The sequence below is a fragment of the Opisthocomus hoazin genome, chromosome 2 (genome assembly GCF_030867145.1).
Source record: "Opisthocomus hoazin isolate bOpiHoa1 chromosome 2, bOpiHoa1.hap1, whole genome shotgun sequence".
Taxonomy (NCBI): Eukaryota; Metazoa; Chordata; class Aves; order Opisthocomiformes; family Opisthocomidae; genus Opisthocomus; species Opisthocomus hoazin.
In genome coordinates, this window is record NC_134415.1 from 10,877,364 (window position 1) to 10,892,190 (window position 14,827).

The 14,827-nt window shown below is 37.2% G+C and overlaps 1 protein-coding gene across 7 annotated transcripts in view; it reads right to left on the reverse strand.

Moving 5' to 3' along the window:
• Positions 1 to 14,827, reverse strand: part of RGS7 (regulator of G protein signaling 7) — a 266,918-nt gene that overhangs the window by 152,980 nt on the left and 99,111 nt on the right. The window lies entirely within an intron of this gene.

Here is a 14,827-nt window from a genome sequence, read left to right on the forward strand (position 1 = left end):
ATACAAGAATGACTGGTCTTGTCCTTTTCAGAACCTCTATCTACAAAAGTAATTATTTGACATCACAAAATCAAATGATAAATCAACACCAAAGCTTCAAATTATCTTAAACAGACACAACAGATAGTTTGAAGAGCCAAATTTACTACATATACCTATGACACTGACACATCTGCCTTTTGTTCCTTTCCTTCTGCAGTATGAAGGCACCGGTGTGAGCAAACCATTCATAATCTGTCCTCAAACAGCATAGTTGTGGAGAGCCAAAGATGTTTTGCTTTCACATGTAGTACAAAACTCTGTATTGAAGCATTATCTGTCATCACTTTTATGTCTGTATTTATAGGTATCAATTTGTGAATTTCTAATTAAGATTTAAGTTTACTTACGCTGTTTATCCATACTGTGTCAGATACATCGAACAGGTAATGTTCCAAATTGGTTGTAAAAGGAGGTTGGTATTATACATATCAGCAGCCTGTGCTTACATTAAATGAGGGCAGGGCAAGCTTTTATCATTTGTTAATAATAATTTAGGTTATTTTGAATTTATTTGAAAATCGATGCCAGTTCCGTGCAATTAGTATTGAGACCTGAGTTTTTTCTAATTAGATGAACAGTCCCACTGGGCTTGTCCCTGCCATCAACACTGCATGCTCACCACTGAACTTGCATCAGCACGATAGACTCTGCACACTTAGAGCTGTGCTTTTGGAATGATAATTTTAAGCATGTTCTTGTGCTTGTAGGTTATTATAAATCACACAAATAGTTCTTTTGCTTTTTACTCCTGTGCCTTGCCCACTTTGAGCAGTTATACCAAATGCTGGATATCAACACTTGGAGAAGGAGAGCGCCTTAGGGACAGTGAATGAACACACACTTACAGAGACACAGCTAGGCTACTATTAAAGAATCAGTATCCACCTTTCAACAGTGCTGAACTATCTAACAATAAACTTGATGAAAATAAATCTCTTCTGAAATACATTCTCTCAAAGGGGTAAAAAGCACAATCTGCATGTAATGTTTATTGAAATCACACAGAACATGCAAAATCAGTTGTTACTGGCAGCTCAGATATTGATAACTACTGCATAGCAAAGAATTTTCTACAGTTACTTTACAACATTTTATTTGGAAGACAGAGTATCTGAGGAAGAAACAGTTTCAGAATTAAAAATGCTGAAAAAAAATGGTCTGCTGAAACAGAATTTAGTTGACCTCTTTTTAATATTTATTGGAAGAAGGATAGTTTTAAAGTATACTTGGAACTCCTGCAGTTAACCTGTATTCATGTAACCTATTTGGAAGCTGCAATGGTCAGTGATCACTGGACAAAGACTAGATAAACGCTAATCTCCGTCACATAAAACTGCACGATATCGAACGGCAAATCTTGACGATACCATAAAGTACATTCTGTAGATAGTGATTTATGCCTCTAAGTTATTATCTTCTCTTCTCTCCCACGAACTGCTAACGTTAGGCTAGTGGCTAGATGCACCAACACGCTACACAATATGATTTTTTTCTCTGCCTCATACACTGGGTAAACTGGAGATCTCCCAGTAACCTTCCATTTCCCCCTTCACTCTACAGTTTCACTGGATTTATTTTGAACTCTACCTTCTTTGGATAAGTTGAACTGAAAACGTTTAATTAACACTGCATTTCACCAAATAAAAATGCTTCTTTACTCTAATCCGCAAAAATAGTGCAAGTTTGCTTCTGTCAGTATATTGTTGAAGAATTCAGCATGTCACAACTATGTCAACAAACCCATAACACAGCATGGGCTATTACTTCCATTTTTTTCCCATTAGATTAATTTTTTGTCTTACCTAGACGTCCTTCATTTAAATATATAGGACATACCTCCAGTTCACTGCACGTGTATTACTGTCATATGACTGGACAGTGAACAGCAGACTGCAGTACTTTCTAAAAGCTACTCAGCTGATTTTGCAGAAAAACCATATAACTTTGGTGGAATATATCATACTAATTCAGCTTTGGAATCAAGAAAAGGTTATAGAAAAGCCTATGCTAACTACATGAAAAACGAAGTAGGTGGCAATCCCAGCTCCCTGGCCTTCATAAAAATGCAATTTCAAACAACAAAAAACCTTACTAAGTAAGGACAAAAAAATGTATTTTTTAAATTAACTGTTTGAAAAATAATTAAAATATTCTTTAAAATTGTTTCATACTATTAATAATTCATAATTTATTTTTACTCTGGCCTTTCCAAGCCAAGCATTTTCTATATTCAGGAAATGTCACAGTCAGACATGGAAAAATATAAAATCCTATGCACTCACGCCAAAGTTACCACTTTAAATGAATTATTTTCATGATTAAATTCCAGATAGATAAAGAAAAGCTCTTCATTTTGTTTATCTTTTTTTTCTTGGAACTTTGAAATTATTAATTAGAATTAATTAGAAATACAACTTTCTCAAACCTTGAACGCTAGTGTTGCACAATGAAACTAGAGAAAGCTTATCGAAATGAATTTAAAAACACATCCAGATGGTGAAATTTCTAAACCACTGAAGTCAGTGATAATTTTGGAAATTGTATCTCTGCTTTCTGTAAAATCATTATTTCAGTCACAGGTGTGAAACATTGGTTAGAATGACAGAGGAAAAGGAAGCTTCACTGTGGGTACTTGAGAAGGAAACACAGTTTGATGAAGGAGGCCTTGGTGAAAAAGTATTTATATTAATAGAGGGATTTCTGTAAGAATACTTCATTCCAAGTAAAATATAAATCTTCTAAAGCAGCTAAAGTTCCAAATAATATTTATTAACTTGTCAGGCCATGACTTGAGCTTCTAAACTGTGTTACCAGAGACAGAAATAATGTTTCTTAGGCAAAATACATATTTTTAAAATATGGTCTTTCAAAGCCCAGGTGTTTCCTGAGTTGTGCTAATCATTTGTGATATAATGGTGCTGGCATTAAAAATGGGGTCTCCTGTATATTTTAGAAACAAGACAAGTTCAACTGGAAACCTGACCTCTGGGATCCCAAATGGACTTTTCAAAACAATATTACAAAAATCCTCAAAAGGTTTGGATTTTTTCCAAGGGGGAAGAAAAGCAAAATGTCAAAATTCAACAGAAAAGAAACCAGAACAGATCCTGTTACTCCGGTCAGTATATAGGCTGCTTTTAAAGAAGAAAACAAAAGCACACATTTCTGTAGGACATGTAAAACAAGGACTAAGTGAGCTTATACATAGCTAACTCAGATCTAAAAGCAAAAGGTAGCTAATGGCACATTTTGTCTTCACAAAAAACAGTCATGAAAATATTAGCTATAAGATATAGCAGAGTCATGATACATTCATCTACCTGAAAAAAGTGACAATCCTCAGGAGAATACTTACATTTACTGAGAAAATATTGTCATTTAATTTTGAAGACCACAAAACCAGATGTTTTCTAAATTGGTACAGCTTTCTTACGTCATCTGTTACCAATGGTTTTAAATCTAAATTAGTCTGGTTGGAATCTCTTTTCCTTGCCTGTCAGATGATCCCAAACATTACAAAGCTACACCACAGCAGCGAATCATTTTAGAAGCAGCTATTACCAAGCAAGGAGGAGACCTTTTAAAAAAACTGCATCATGAGTCTTCAAATGCTGACAGAAATAACATTTCAGGGTAAACAATGATATGAAAATGGAATATGTATTTAGAAAATGGGCCTGCGTATTTTTCAAGGTTCTCTAACCTGCTCTGAACAATAGCTGACGAGGAAGCTGATCAAAGCACGGGATTAATTCTCCATTCACAATGAAATAAGGAAGAACACTTATACCATAGAATCATCCAATAGTTGGGGTTGGAAGGGACCTTTAAAGGCCATCTAGTCCAACCCCCCTGCAACAAGCAGGGACTTCTTCAACTAGAGCAGGTTGATCAGAGCCCCATCCAACCGGACCTTGAATGTTCCCAGGGATGGGGGCATCCACCACTGTCCTGGGCTACTTGTGCCAGTGTTTCACCAACACATGGAGAAGATAAAGCCTAAGCAGTCTGGTGATTTCCGCATTGCTTTCTGCCCTGTGGCAGGGAAAGACTGAAGGAGGCAAGCTGGTCTTCTGCTAATATGTCAGCATCTAGGGAACTGAGATACTGTATAAAAACTAAATTTCTAGCTCTCTTGGTCCTTTAAATTGCTCTGAGGCATTAAACTCCACTAAATACAGAAATACAACTGCTACCATCAAAACAGATTTTTACCAGTAACTTTTAAATTATGCTCTTTTAAAAAAAGTTGTTCTTAATAATTATATTACAGTATGGTAAGCTTTCAGTATCAATTATATTTGGCATTTTAAAAAAAACAGGTTGCTGATGTAATGTGGTAATGTAGCATTATATGACAGATGGATTAGTTTCACAGTAGTCTGTTCACCCTCAGTTACACAACTTATTTGAAAACAAATATTTTATTTTACCTAATCTGAATAGACAGAAACTAGACAGTCATGGATATTCTGGCTGTGTCAGTTCTTAAAGCATGTCTAATTCACCCATTTTCACCTTAAGAACAAGGTAAAAGAAAGAAACACAAATGAATTACTGAAGTACTGATCCACCAAGTGAACAATACAGACAAAGAGCGGATAAAATCCACAGAAAATACAATCATGGTACATTTTATAGGCAAAAAACATATCAAGAAGAGTACTGAAATTAATGAAACAGAGCATTTAAATCATTTTCCATAAAAATTTATCTACCAGCACTCCAATACACCAGTATTCTTTCCCTCCTCATCAAAAACCTTATCATCACCTCCTTTGAGACAGTAAAAGTTCCAGCCCTGTTCATCTTTTTACTACTTTTGAGAACATCACACACCACTAATAATTTTCTTGCTAAAAAGCAAACCTACCTAATACAGCTCTTGCTAGTAGCAATTTAGGAGCTGTAGTGCAAGTTCAGGTTTATGTGAGTGTAAAACATAGGTTTATGTAAGACAAGCAAAGCATACAACCATTAGCCTGGCCTTCAGTGATGAAAAGAGGTATTTCTCCATGTCAAAAAACATTTTTTCATCTCTCCATTAACTATAAAAATTGCTGAAGCTTCTCATCAGAACACAACAGAATTTAAGAGAAACAGGTAAAGGAGTAATAAATGAAGTTCTATACAGGTTTTTTGAAAAAAATATTGGGTGGGAACACCTATGTGGCAGGGAAAAGCTCTTATTTTTCCAATGGGTTTTACAGTTTTGAAAGATATTTTCATTTGAATTGGAAAAAAAAAAAACACCAAATGTGAGTATCTGCTATGAAATAAAATTATTTAAAAAAATCTTTCAGGTCAAACAACTTTCTTCATTTAAAAAAAGGTATTACTGTCATCTATTACTGAAGAGTAAAACTAAATAAAATATTAATTAAAACAATGAAAGGTATTTTGCAAAGAATATCAAAATTGCCAATGTTTGATTTATAATTTCTCAACTTCTCCAGAATTATTCCAGTATAGGATTCTAGTTATATCAGTCTGATTCTCATATGAATTTAAAATCCTGTTTTCCTAAGACAGAGTAAATGTTTTCATGGTATTCACAAAATCCTGGCATTCTCCTAAAAATTACTAAAATCATAGCAAAAGTAACTTGACTGACAAAACGTAGACCTTTGCGTTCTTTAGTAGTTATTTGGAAGAAGACAGTGAGCCAGAATTTCAATAGGGATTTTTGATTCTACACAATGAATAGACAAAACAGACATGAAAGTCCCTTGTTTAAAAATGAAAGCTAAGTTCTACTCTTTTATCAAACTAGGCTTTCCCAGGAGCTTTCTCAAAAGGAATCTCTGATAAAGAGCAGTAGTGCCCGTCTGCCAAACTCCATTAGAGCATCTAATTCCATCACACGTACTTACCTCGCAGATACACACACAGACTGACTTCTTGGCTTCATCTCTTAAAATTGAAGCTACCTCATTTCCAGAAGCCCTGTCCTTCTCCATCTACTGAACAAGGACCTAGTTTTTTCTCACTCCCACTCTACATTGCTATGTTTTCACAAGGATCCTCTACCATGTGTTTGTACAGGAGCAATTTCAATACAGCCTTATTCATCAAAGCACTTAAACAGTTGGTAAACTTTAAGGCTGAAATTTTCTTAGAAAATGAAAGTAACTAAATACCTAACCCACATTAAAAAACAGTGGACTGACAGATCAAAAGACAGCAGGTGACACAGTGAGGAGTGGGTACATTCCAGTGCCTTGTGAAATAGGAGCCCATTCCAATGTGACATTTCCTAGTTTACATTTTGGCTGGTTGCAGAATAATTAGCAAAAGTAGAACACATTTTGTGATACTTCCTTTAAATTGCAGGTAGCAATTACATCAGCTCGGGCACTCCACTGGACTTGTTCTGAAGGAAATAAGGAAATTAAAAACTTACTATCTCCCTCTGTCTTATTTAACTATTCTCTGTTTTTAAAAACATGAATTTGTCTTATGAATTCATGTTATATTTTTTGCAGAAAATTCAACTATACTTTCATTTCCTTGGGCATAAAGAAAGTAATTTTTTTTAAAAAGGCTATTTTTCCATCAAAACACTAGCTTTTGAAATCTGATGATTTAGACACTTTAAAGCAAATCAGGTCTGAATGTTCTGTACTTGTCCAATTTAGTCATAGTTTGACATTTACTGTATCTACGTATTCTTTTCCTTTGCAGTCACATTCCTTTTGCTTAGAAATATTCTGTGTCTTTATTGTCAAATCATGTTTGTACCACAAAAGAAAGTAGAGCAGCAGTCATTAACAGATTTGAAATATATGAGCTCTGAAAATTGTGAACTATGGCTATAAACCCATGTGTTTACTCTATCTGATGCACAATTAGGAAAGGAGATATTATTCTGTTTTAAACCAGTTTCGGTATTCACATACTATTATATGTATACAATCAGATGAGAATAATATTAAAACCTGACACACTGTAATTTTGAACCAAAGACTGAAAATGGGTTTGCATGAATTAAAAAAAAAAAAAAAAAGGATTAAAGCCCACCCATTCCATTGTGCAATTATTTTTTACTCTGGAAAAATTAAAGCAAAACACTGCATGAAAGAATTAAGTGAAAAATGGTAATTTTAAGCCAAATTTTGTTTTGCCAGAAGGACAGACTCATTCTAGGTATTAGTTATGGTGAGCAGAATATATAACACAATGCACCATGGGGGTCTGTGTGCCATACACACCATTCTGTCAGCCATAGGGTTGGACAAGACATCTCAACCCAATCTCAAATCTCTCAGCTGATGTGTACTTGGTTAATCTGCAGAGTTGGAAGAGTCAGAATCTCTGTACTAGATCCAGTTGGATCAAATTGGTAGCTTGAATGTGGGTCTTGGAAACCTTGAATCACACGTTTCATAGAAAGTTACTCTCAGAACAGAGAAGCTTCATTGTAATAAAGTCATTTTTCACTTGAAAAATCCCAACTCTTTTTGAAGAGCATTTTTTCCATCACCAGTTTATGTTTTACCAGTTTAAAGGATGGAAACTACCAGAGTTTAACAACCAAAGCACTACTTTAGATAGTCCTGTATCTGTGCCAGGGAGCATTTAGAAGGACCCATCTCACACTCCAAATATATTAGAGATCAATAATTGCTAGAAGGAATGGGATACATACTGAAGAAAACATATGTCCCTATACAGAGCGACTGTCTGCAAGCACCTACCCCTTCCAAGCAAAAACACAGATTCCTACTTTTGGCTGAGAAGAGTACATATATTATACAACTACTCTTTACCCAGGCAAAACTAAAGGGCTGCAGATGACATGTACAAATACAGTACACCATAATTCTGTTCTGATTAATTGTTTCAAACAAGGTGGGAGAAAAATAAAATACCTGAACATATAAATAGTGATAAGATTCCTGTGGCTTTTGGAAAAAACAGAGCAAGTTGCATTTAGCAGATGAACCACCTAAGACAGGAATCCTTGGTTTTCTTTTCCACTTTGACACTGTTTGACCTTTGGCAAGCCACTGCAACTTCCTGTGGCTCAGAAATCCAAGACACAACTAAGGAAACCATCATTAACTAAACGACTTTCTAAATACTTTTGATATGTTGGAGCATTGTAACGCTAGATGAGATGAAAGCACTCAGATTTTCAACAGACTGGAGTTTCTTTCCGTTCCAGAAAGCTGCAAAGTCATGACATCTTTTTTTCCACCTTATCTCTTCTTAGAGGCATGAATCAAAGCCTACTGCAATCAGAGAAGACATTTCTCTTGATATTTTGGGAACAAATCCTAGTATCTCTAGACACTGTACTTCTAAATATTAACTACTTCTTGACTGTCACAGCACATCTCCTCTTTTCATATCAAAAGCTGAACTACTTTTAAAGCTCCAGAAATTAAATTTAAGAGGTTGCATGCCATCTACAAATCCCCAATACTGAATCATGGTCCTCCACGACAACTAACTTCACATCTTGGCTGTGACATGTCTTGAATGCATTTAATATATTAAGCATGACTGAGAAGTTCATTATTCTGAAGAAGCATGTTAAAAGGCATACTTGTTTCCTGTGTGCCTTTCTGTTCCATCTTTATCCTATCACATCTCAATGCACTACATCATGTCTCAAGAAATGCATGAGGATGAACTCATACACTGAAATCACTTTAAATGGCTTTTAGACAAAGAAGAAAGGGAGGAGAAAATCGGGAGGAGGACAAGGGAAAGATCCATCTTCATTACCTTTTTACCTCTTTTGAAACTCAAAAATGCAATCCCTTTCCGTGTAGATTTGCAGTTTAGTTTATGCTCATCATATACACCCTTATCAGAATTTATTTATTGGTACATAATCCTACTTAAAGATAATTAGATAGAATCTTTGAGTTCTAATACTGAGAACTGCAGTTACAAAAAATATTCACTGACTCTTAACATTTGACAACACCTCCCCAGATTCTACATCCATACTAGACAGGTCAGGTAATAGCACTGTATTCTTGAAACCTATTTTAAAATAAATCTTTATTTAAAGATGAAAAAATCCCCTTTTGCCGAGTTTCAGCATCCATGCAGGGACAGGAATGACTCTCACACATTGATGCAATGCACAGTCAGTTTATTGCTCCGCTTGCGTGGTTAAATACATTTTTCATATGTGTACACGCGATTGCACTTATTCGGATAGGCTACAGACATAAATCACGCGCTGTTGACGCACCCCATATTCCCTTATGATTGGTAACTATGCACCAATGCTAATAGCAGCAGGCCGCCTCCACGTCCTTGAACACATCTTGTTTTTGCTAACCCACATCATGTGCATTATCAGAACTTTCTCAATTGTTATTCTTAGCTGTCCTTTCCAGCAGCCTGTTCAGTTATGCTAACTGTTTTGCTTAAGCGGCTTAGTCATGCTAACTCTCAAGCTACATCAACCCCAACATCTCCCCCTTTTTATTTTCAAAAAAAGCTAAGCTATCTTATCATTGCCTTAAAAACATTTGCTCAATTTGTGTTAGTTGCATCACAAAATTTTTCTTCACAGTTGCCTCTAGTGCCTTTTGTGTTATGCGTATTATACACGGAACCAATATAATCACTGCTTCCTCTACATCTCCCCCTTTTTTATTTAATGAATTTAAAGCAAGTGCTACATTGACACACCTAAGCATCTCTATTGGCTTTATGGTCCAGTAACAGCCCCGCTACAGTGCAACACTCAAAATGAACACAAGAACACAAATGCTAATAAAAAGATATATAGATGTGAAGTGCATACCATAACCTGTATTCATATTAATCACCTAGGCTAAAATCAATGTATCTGAGGGTATAACTCATTAACTATATACAATACCTGCAGAACTCACCAAACCAAAAAAGCAAAGGCAGTTACTTAGTCCAGACAAATCCGTTAGATCACAGAAACCAAATAAATCCATCAGAACACAGAAATACAAACACTATGACAACAAACACATAAAATCACACAATCACAGTCGCGACCGCACACACACAAGCACACCAAGTTTTCAACTTAAATCCAAATATTGCAAAGACTTACGATTTTTTTTTTTTTTTTTTTTTTGCAATGCAAAGACTTATGAACAGACAAGGACTTAAATAACATTCAACATTTAACAGACAAATTCCCAAGCCTCAGTTTCAGGAAGAGTACTCTCTTTTCAATTCTGTTTTATGAAGGGCACTTTCACTTCTCCCCAGGGATATAGCCCAGTGCTGTGAAGCTTTCACTATGACTAGCAGGCAACTAACAGGCAGGCAACAAGAAACAATACTGGAAGAATGCCTTTGTCTTATTAATGGTTCGTGCTCAGAACTTTTTGGTCCAGGGATCAGAGGTTCTCCCTGAGAATCCCTCGGTGCCGACTGGAGGTCCTGCAATCCCTTGGACCATTGATGTTCAAGAGCAGCGTCCTACCTGGGTACCCAAAATCTATTACCACAAAGCAGCAAAATAATTCACTCTCCAAGACTTAACTCCGGAGCCCCAGAAAGCAGGCACTCTCGAGAACTCATTAGCATGCATTAATATCATAATCAGCTAGAACAGTTTGGAGCGATAAGGATACAATGAATTCTACTGCAGTAATTGAATTATACACACTTTTTCCAACCAGGTCTTTGAATGTCAGGAAGACATTCTTGCCGCGCCGCTTCTGGACTGGCCGGGCCAGGCCGGTGCGTTGGGACTCGGGGGGTGGGGGGAGTGGCCAGGCCGCGCCACGCCGCCAGTTGCCCGGGGGGGCCGTGTGCCCCACCAGGTGTGAGGTTCACTGACCCATCTGGTGTGGTGGTCGCTGGCACTGCAGGCTGGGCTGTGTCTGATGGACTGCGCGGTTTTATGCTGGAATTCACCCTGCTTTGGTCTCAGGTCGGGTACGCCAATTGCTGTAGAGAGACCCTGTTGTACGCTTTCAGGGTGCTGGATTTTGCACCCCACTTCCCATTTCTCTGGATTTAAAGGATCGTCAGGTTCTGGAAGATTTACCTCCCGCATTTCTCGTGTTGGGTTAGGAATTTCGTCGTATGTGGGGTTAAATATTTCAAAAGACTGCAGCTCTGTCCTTGCTTTGGAGATAATGGTGGAGGAGTAGCAGCCGCTTCTAAGATAGTTTCTGCGAGTTTTAGAGCATTTAAAGCTGTATGCACTGATTTCCAAGTAATGATTTCCTCAGGGATTTTAAACTGCAAGACTTTGTTCTTTCAAAATTCTCTGTAACATCTTTCAATTGAGCTTTCGTTCCTTTCAGCTGATCATGCTTTTGACAGCTTGAAAAACAGGGACTAATAATCGCTCCTCTTTGTTGCTGACCTGCACAGAGTCCCCGATTCTCTGCCACACATCCAAGTCAAACAACCGATCTGTCGTTGCTATCAGCTTTTGTCGGCGGTACCACAATAATAGACCTGATATCTCTCCTTCAGTTAACTTCACGTTGGCTCGATCCACCAATTCCAGCAGGCATTTCTGCGCCGCCTTTTCCAACACTGATACAGTGGAACCCACACAGCCGATATTCACACCTCCCTGGCGTGCCGCGGATCTGCTCCCGCCTCTCTCGGGCAGCCCGGCTTACCTCGCCGGTCGGCAGTCCCCTGACTTCTTCGGCTGCGGTATCACGTCGGGGTCAACACAATGCCGAGTTTCAGCATCCATGCAGGGACAGGAATGACTCTCACACATTGATGCAATGCACAGTCAATTCAGTTTATTGCTCCGCTTGCGTGGTTAAATACATTTTTCATATCTGTACACGCGATCACACTTATTCGGATAGGCTACAGACATAAATCACGCGCTGTTGACGCACCCCATATTCCCTTATGATTGGTAACTATGCACCAATGCTAATAGCAGCAGGCCGCCTCCACGTCCTTGAACACATCTTGTTTTTGCTAACCCACATCATGTGCATTATCAGAACTTTCTCAATTGTTATTCTTAGCTGTCCTTTCCAGCAGCCTGTTCAGTTATGCTAACTGTTTTGCTTAAGCGGCCTAGTCATGCTAACTCTCAAGCTACATCAACCCCAACACCCTTTGGACAGGAGTTCTAAAAGTGGTATCTAGGGAAGTCTTCTAACAGCAAGGATCTCTTTGTCAAAATCCCACATCTGATTGTTCTGGCAAAAAAATGACAAATTCTGACAAACACAGGCATTACGTTCCAATTGTTTCTTGCTCTGAAGTATTTTCCACCATATACTGACCATGGTGCTTCTATTATTATCTCAAATATTTCATATATGTTTTTATAAGAACTATCATTGCAAGTTCAGAGGTAGTATAAAAACATGCTGACCAATGAGGCTGGAGACTCTGGATATCCAGAGTAAATCTGCTGCGATTAGACTGAGCACAGCAGTGACCTCTAACCTAGTATAAATAGGTAAAAGTAATAAAAATATTAGCTAGAACAACCTCTGAGTGATATTTATCCAGCATAGGTAGTCATGATATCAGGACATCCATGATCCACTTCGTTCAAGAAAACTGTCTTGAACATATTAATACCTACTGTATACCTCTTGAATCCTGCCTAATGCAAACTGAATTGAAGAGACTTTTGCTTCAGATGAGAGCAGGTTCCATTTTGAGTTGTTTGTACCCTTGGTAACATTTGTAATCTCCCAGAAGTGAACTTAAACCTTGGCATGGCTTTAGAAATTAATTCTAAAACGTCACTGAAAGTAGAGATACATGTTTAAACTTTATTAAAAAGAGCAGACAGGCTGCTTATTTGTCCTTCTGTGCTCATCAGCCTTTATGGCTTTCTTGATCTGAAATTATTAGCAATATTAGGCAAACTGAATTATTCTGAGATGTATCTACTTTTTCTTTCTTACTCAATTCACTGAAATTGGTACAATGTAACTAAAGGTCCATTTCTCAAATCAAATTTACCTCGTCAACAAGGAGCATTTGATAAACTAGCTTTAAGGCCAATTGCAATGAACTATAAATTATTTCCCTTTCGTGAGAAGTTTGCTTTTAACCCCTCCCATACAACTGTCTGTCTCTGCCCAAAAGAATGTGCTTTACTACTGTTTACCAGTCCTGCTTAGCACTAAATCATAGGTCTGGGGGGTGGTTAGGTTTGGGACTGCATGACAGTTTCTAATTATTTTAAAGCTGATCAAACGTGTTATATCAATAGCTTTGCTTAACCTGTTTTATAGAAACAGCAGCACCACTTTTCACATCATACATTCCTACAGTACTTCAACTCTGACATTCATTCCAAAACAGTAGTCCATTCTGCACACCCAAGTAGTTGTGGACCTGTCTTGATGATGCTAATCAACGTATCATCAGGGTTCATGAAGCAATGTGCTTCTTGGACAAGTAGGAATAGCTCTTCTGCACAGAGAGCACATTTGAAATTTTCCACCCAGAAGAGTTCATGCTGAATTCTGCTCTCTGCATTTCATCATTTTTGTACAATCTTTCCACATGGAACCCAATTGTCACCCTACTTTTGCAGAACAGACCTTTATGTCAGTATTTTAATGCAGTACAGATACGTACATATACACATGTGTACACACAGATGCATCTAAGTGATTTTTATTCTGTATTATAAAAAAATCTTATAAAATTTGATGCAAAAGGGCTTGCTTAGGGATGTTGAAATATTGTTTTTAGAAATCCTATCAAACCATCTGCTTAACATTCTAAATTCTAAGTTATATTTATGAATTCATGCAGTAATCACTTGCACATTTAACTGTACTTTCCAAACAAAACACGTGTAAGAAAAGCCCAGACACAGAAGGCTCATTAGAAATAAATAGGAGATCAATTTGCCCCTTGTCCCCAAAAGGGACTTTGCTTTATTTCCTTTTCTTTGTTATGTCAGTTAGGCTTTCTATTCTCCCGGAGCATGCCCACTGTGTACTCTAAAGCATCTGAGGGAGTTGCAACAACCAACTGGAAAGTGTGATTCAGAATTTGTTCAAAAGCATATATAGCCAAATGAGTTATTACTACCAAGGAACTAGCAAGAATGACATTTTAATCTCAGAATTTAAACTTTATTCCAGGGACCAAGTCACTCCAATGGCTAAATATTCCAACTCATAAAACTGTAATTGCTAACCAAGAGCTTAAAAGCAGCACATTGCATGTCATTTGACAGCCTTCAGAGCAACAGAAATTCAAAAGTTAAACCAGGTGCCAACAGATAGAAGAACACATAATTCCCATAGTTTACTACTACTGAATATTGTTGCCCTCAAACCAAAAATCCTAGAAAATTACTGCACCAAAACACCCCACCGTATGCACAGCAAGTTACTCTTCAGACTGGTAAAGCAGAGCAATACTGTGAAACACTAGCCAATACAACACTAACAAGTTAAATTCTAGTCAATGCAAAAGTGAACATCATCAGCGATACAATGCATAAAGAAAGGAATCCCTGCCTTGAAAAGCCATCATGTTTTGTAGGTGCAATCAGGTAAATACTTCGACTGGCAAGAGAAATTAATATTCAGTATTTAATAGCAGTAAGATTTTCTGCTTTACTGAACATTAGTGATGAATGTGAGCTGCCACTTCCATGTAGAAGGAGCAGGGGAAAAAAAAGCAATAGTGAAATACCTTAAGTAGGTTCAGTAAGTAGATGGAAGATAAATATGCCTAAGTAGGGATGCAGGCAAACTAAAAAAGGATACAGAGATCACTGAAGCAGACAAGAATAGTTAACTTTTGCAGATGAACTATGAATAGAAGGGAACAGACATGGAAATGAAAATATAATGTCAGA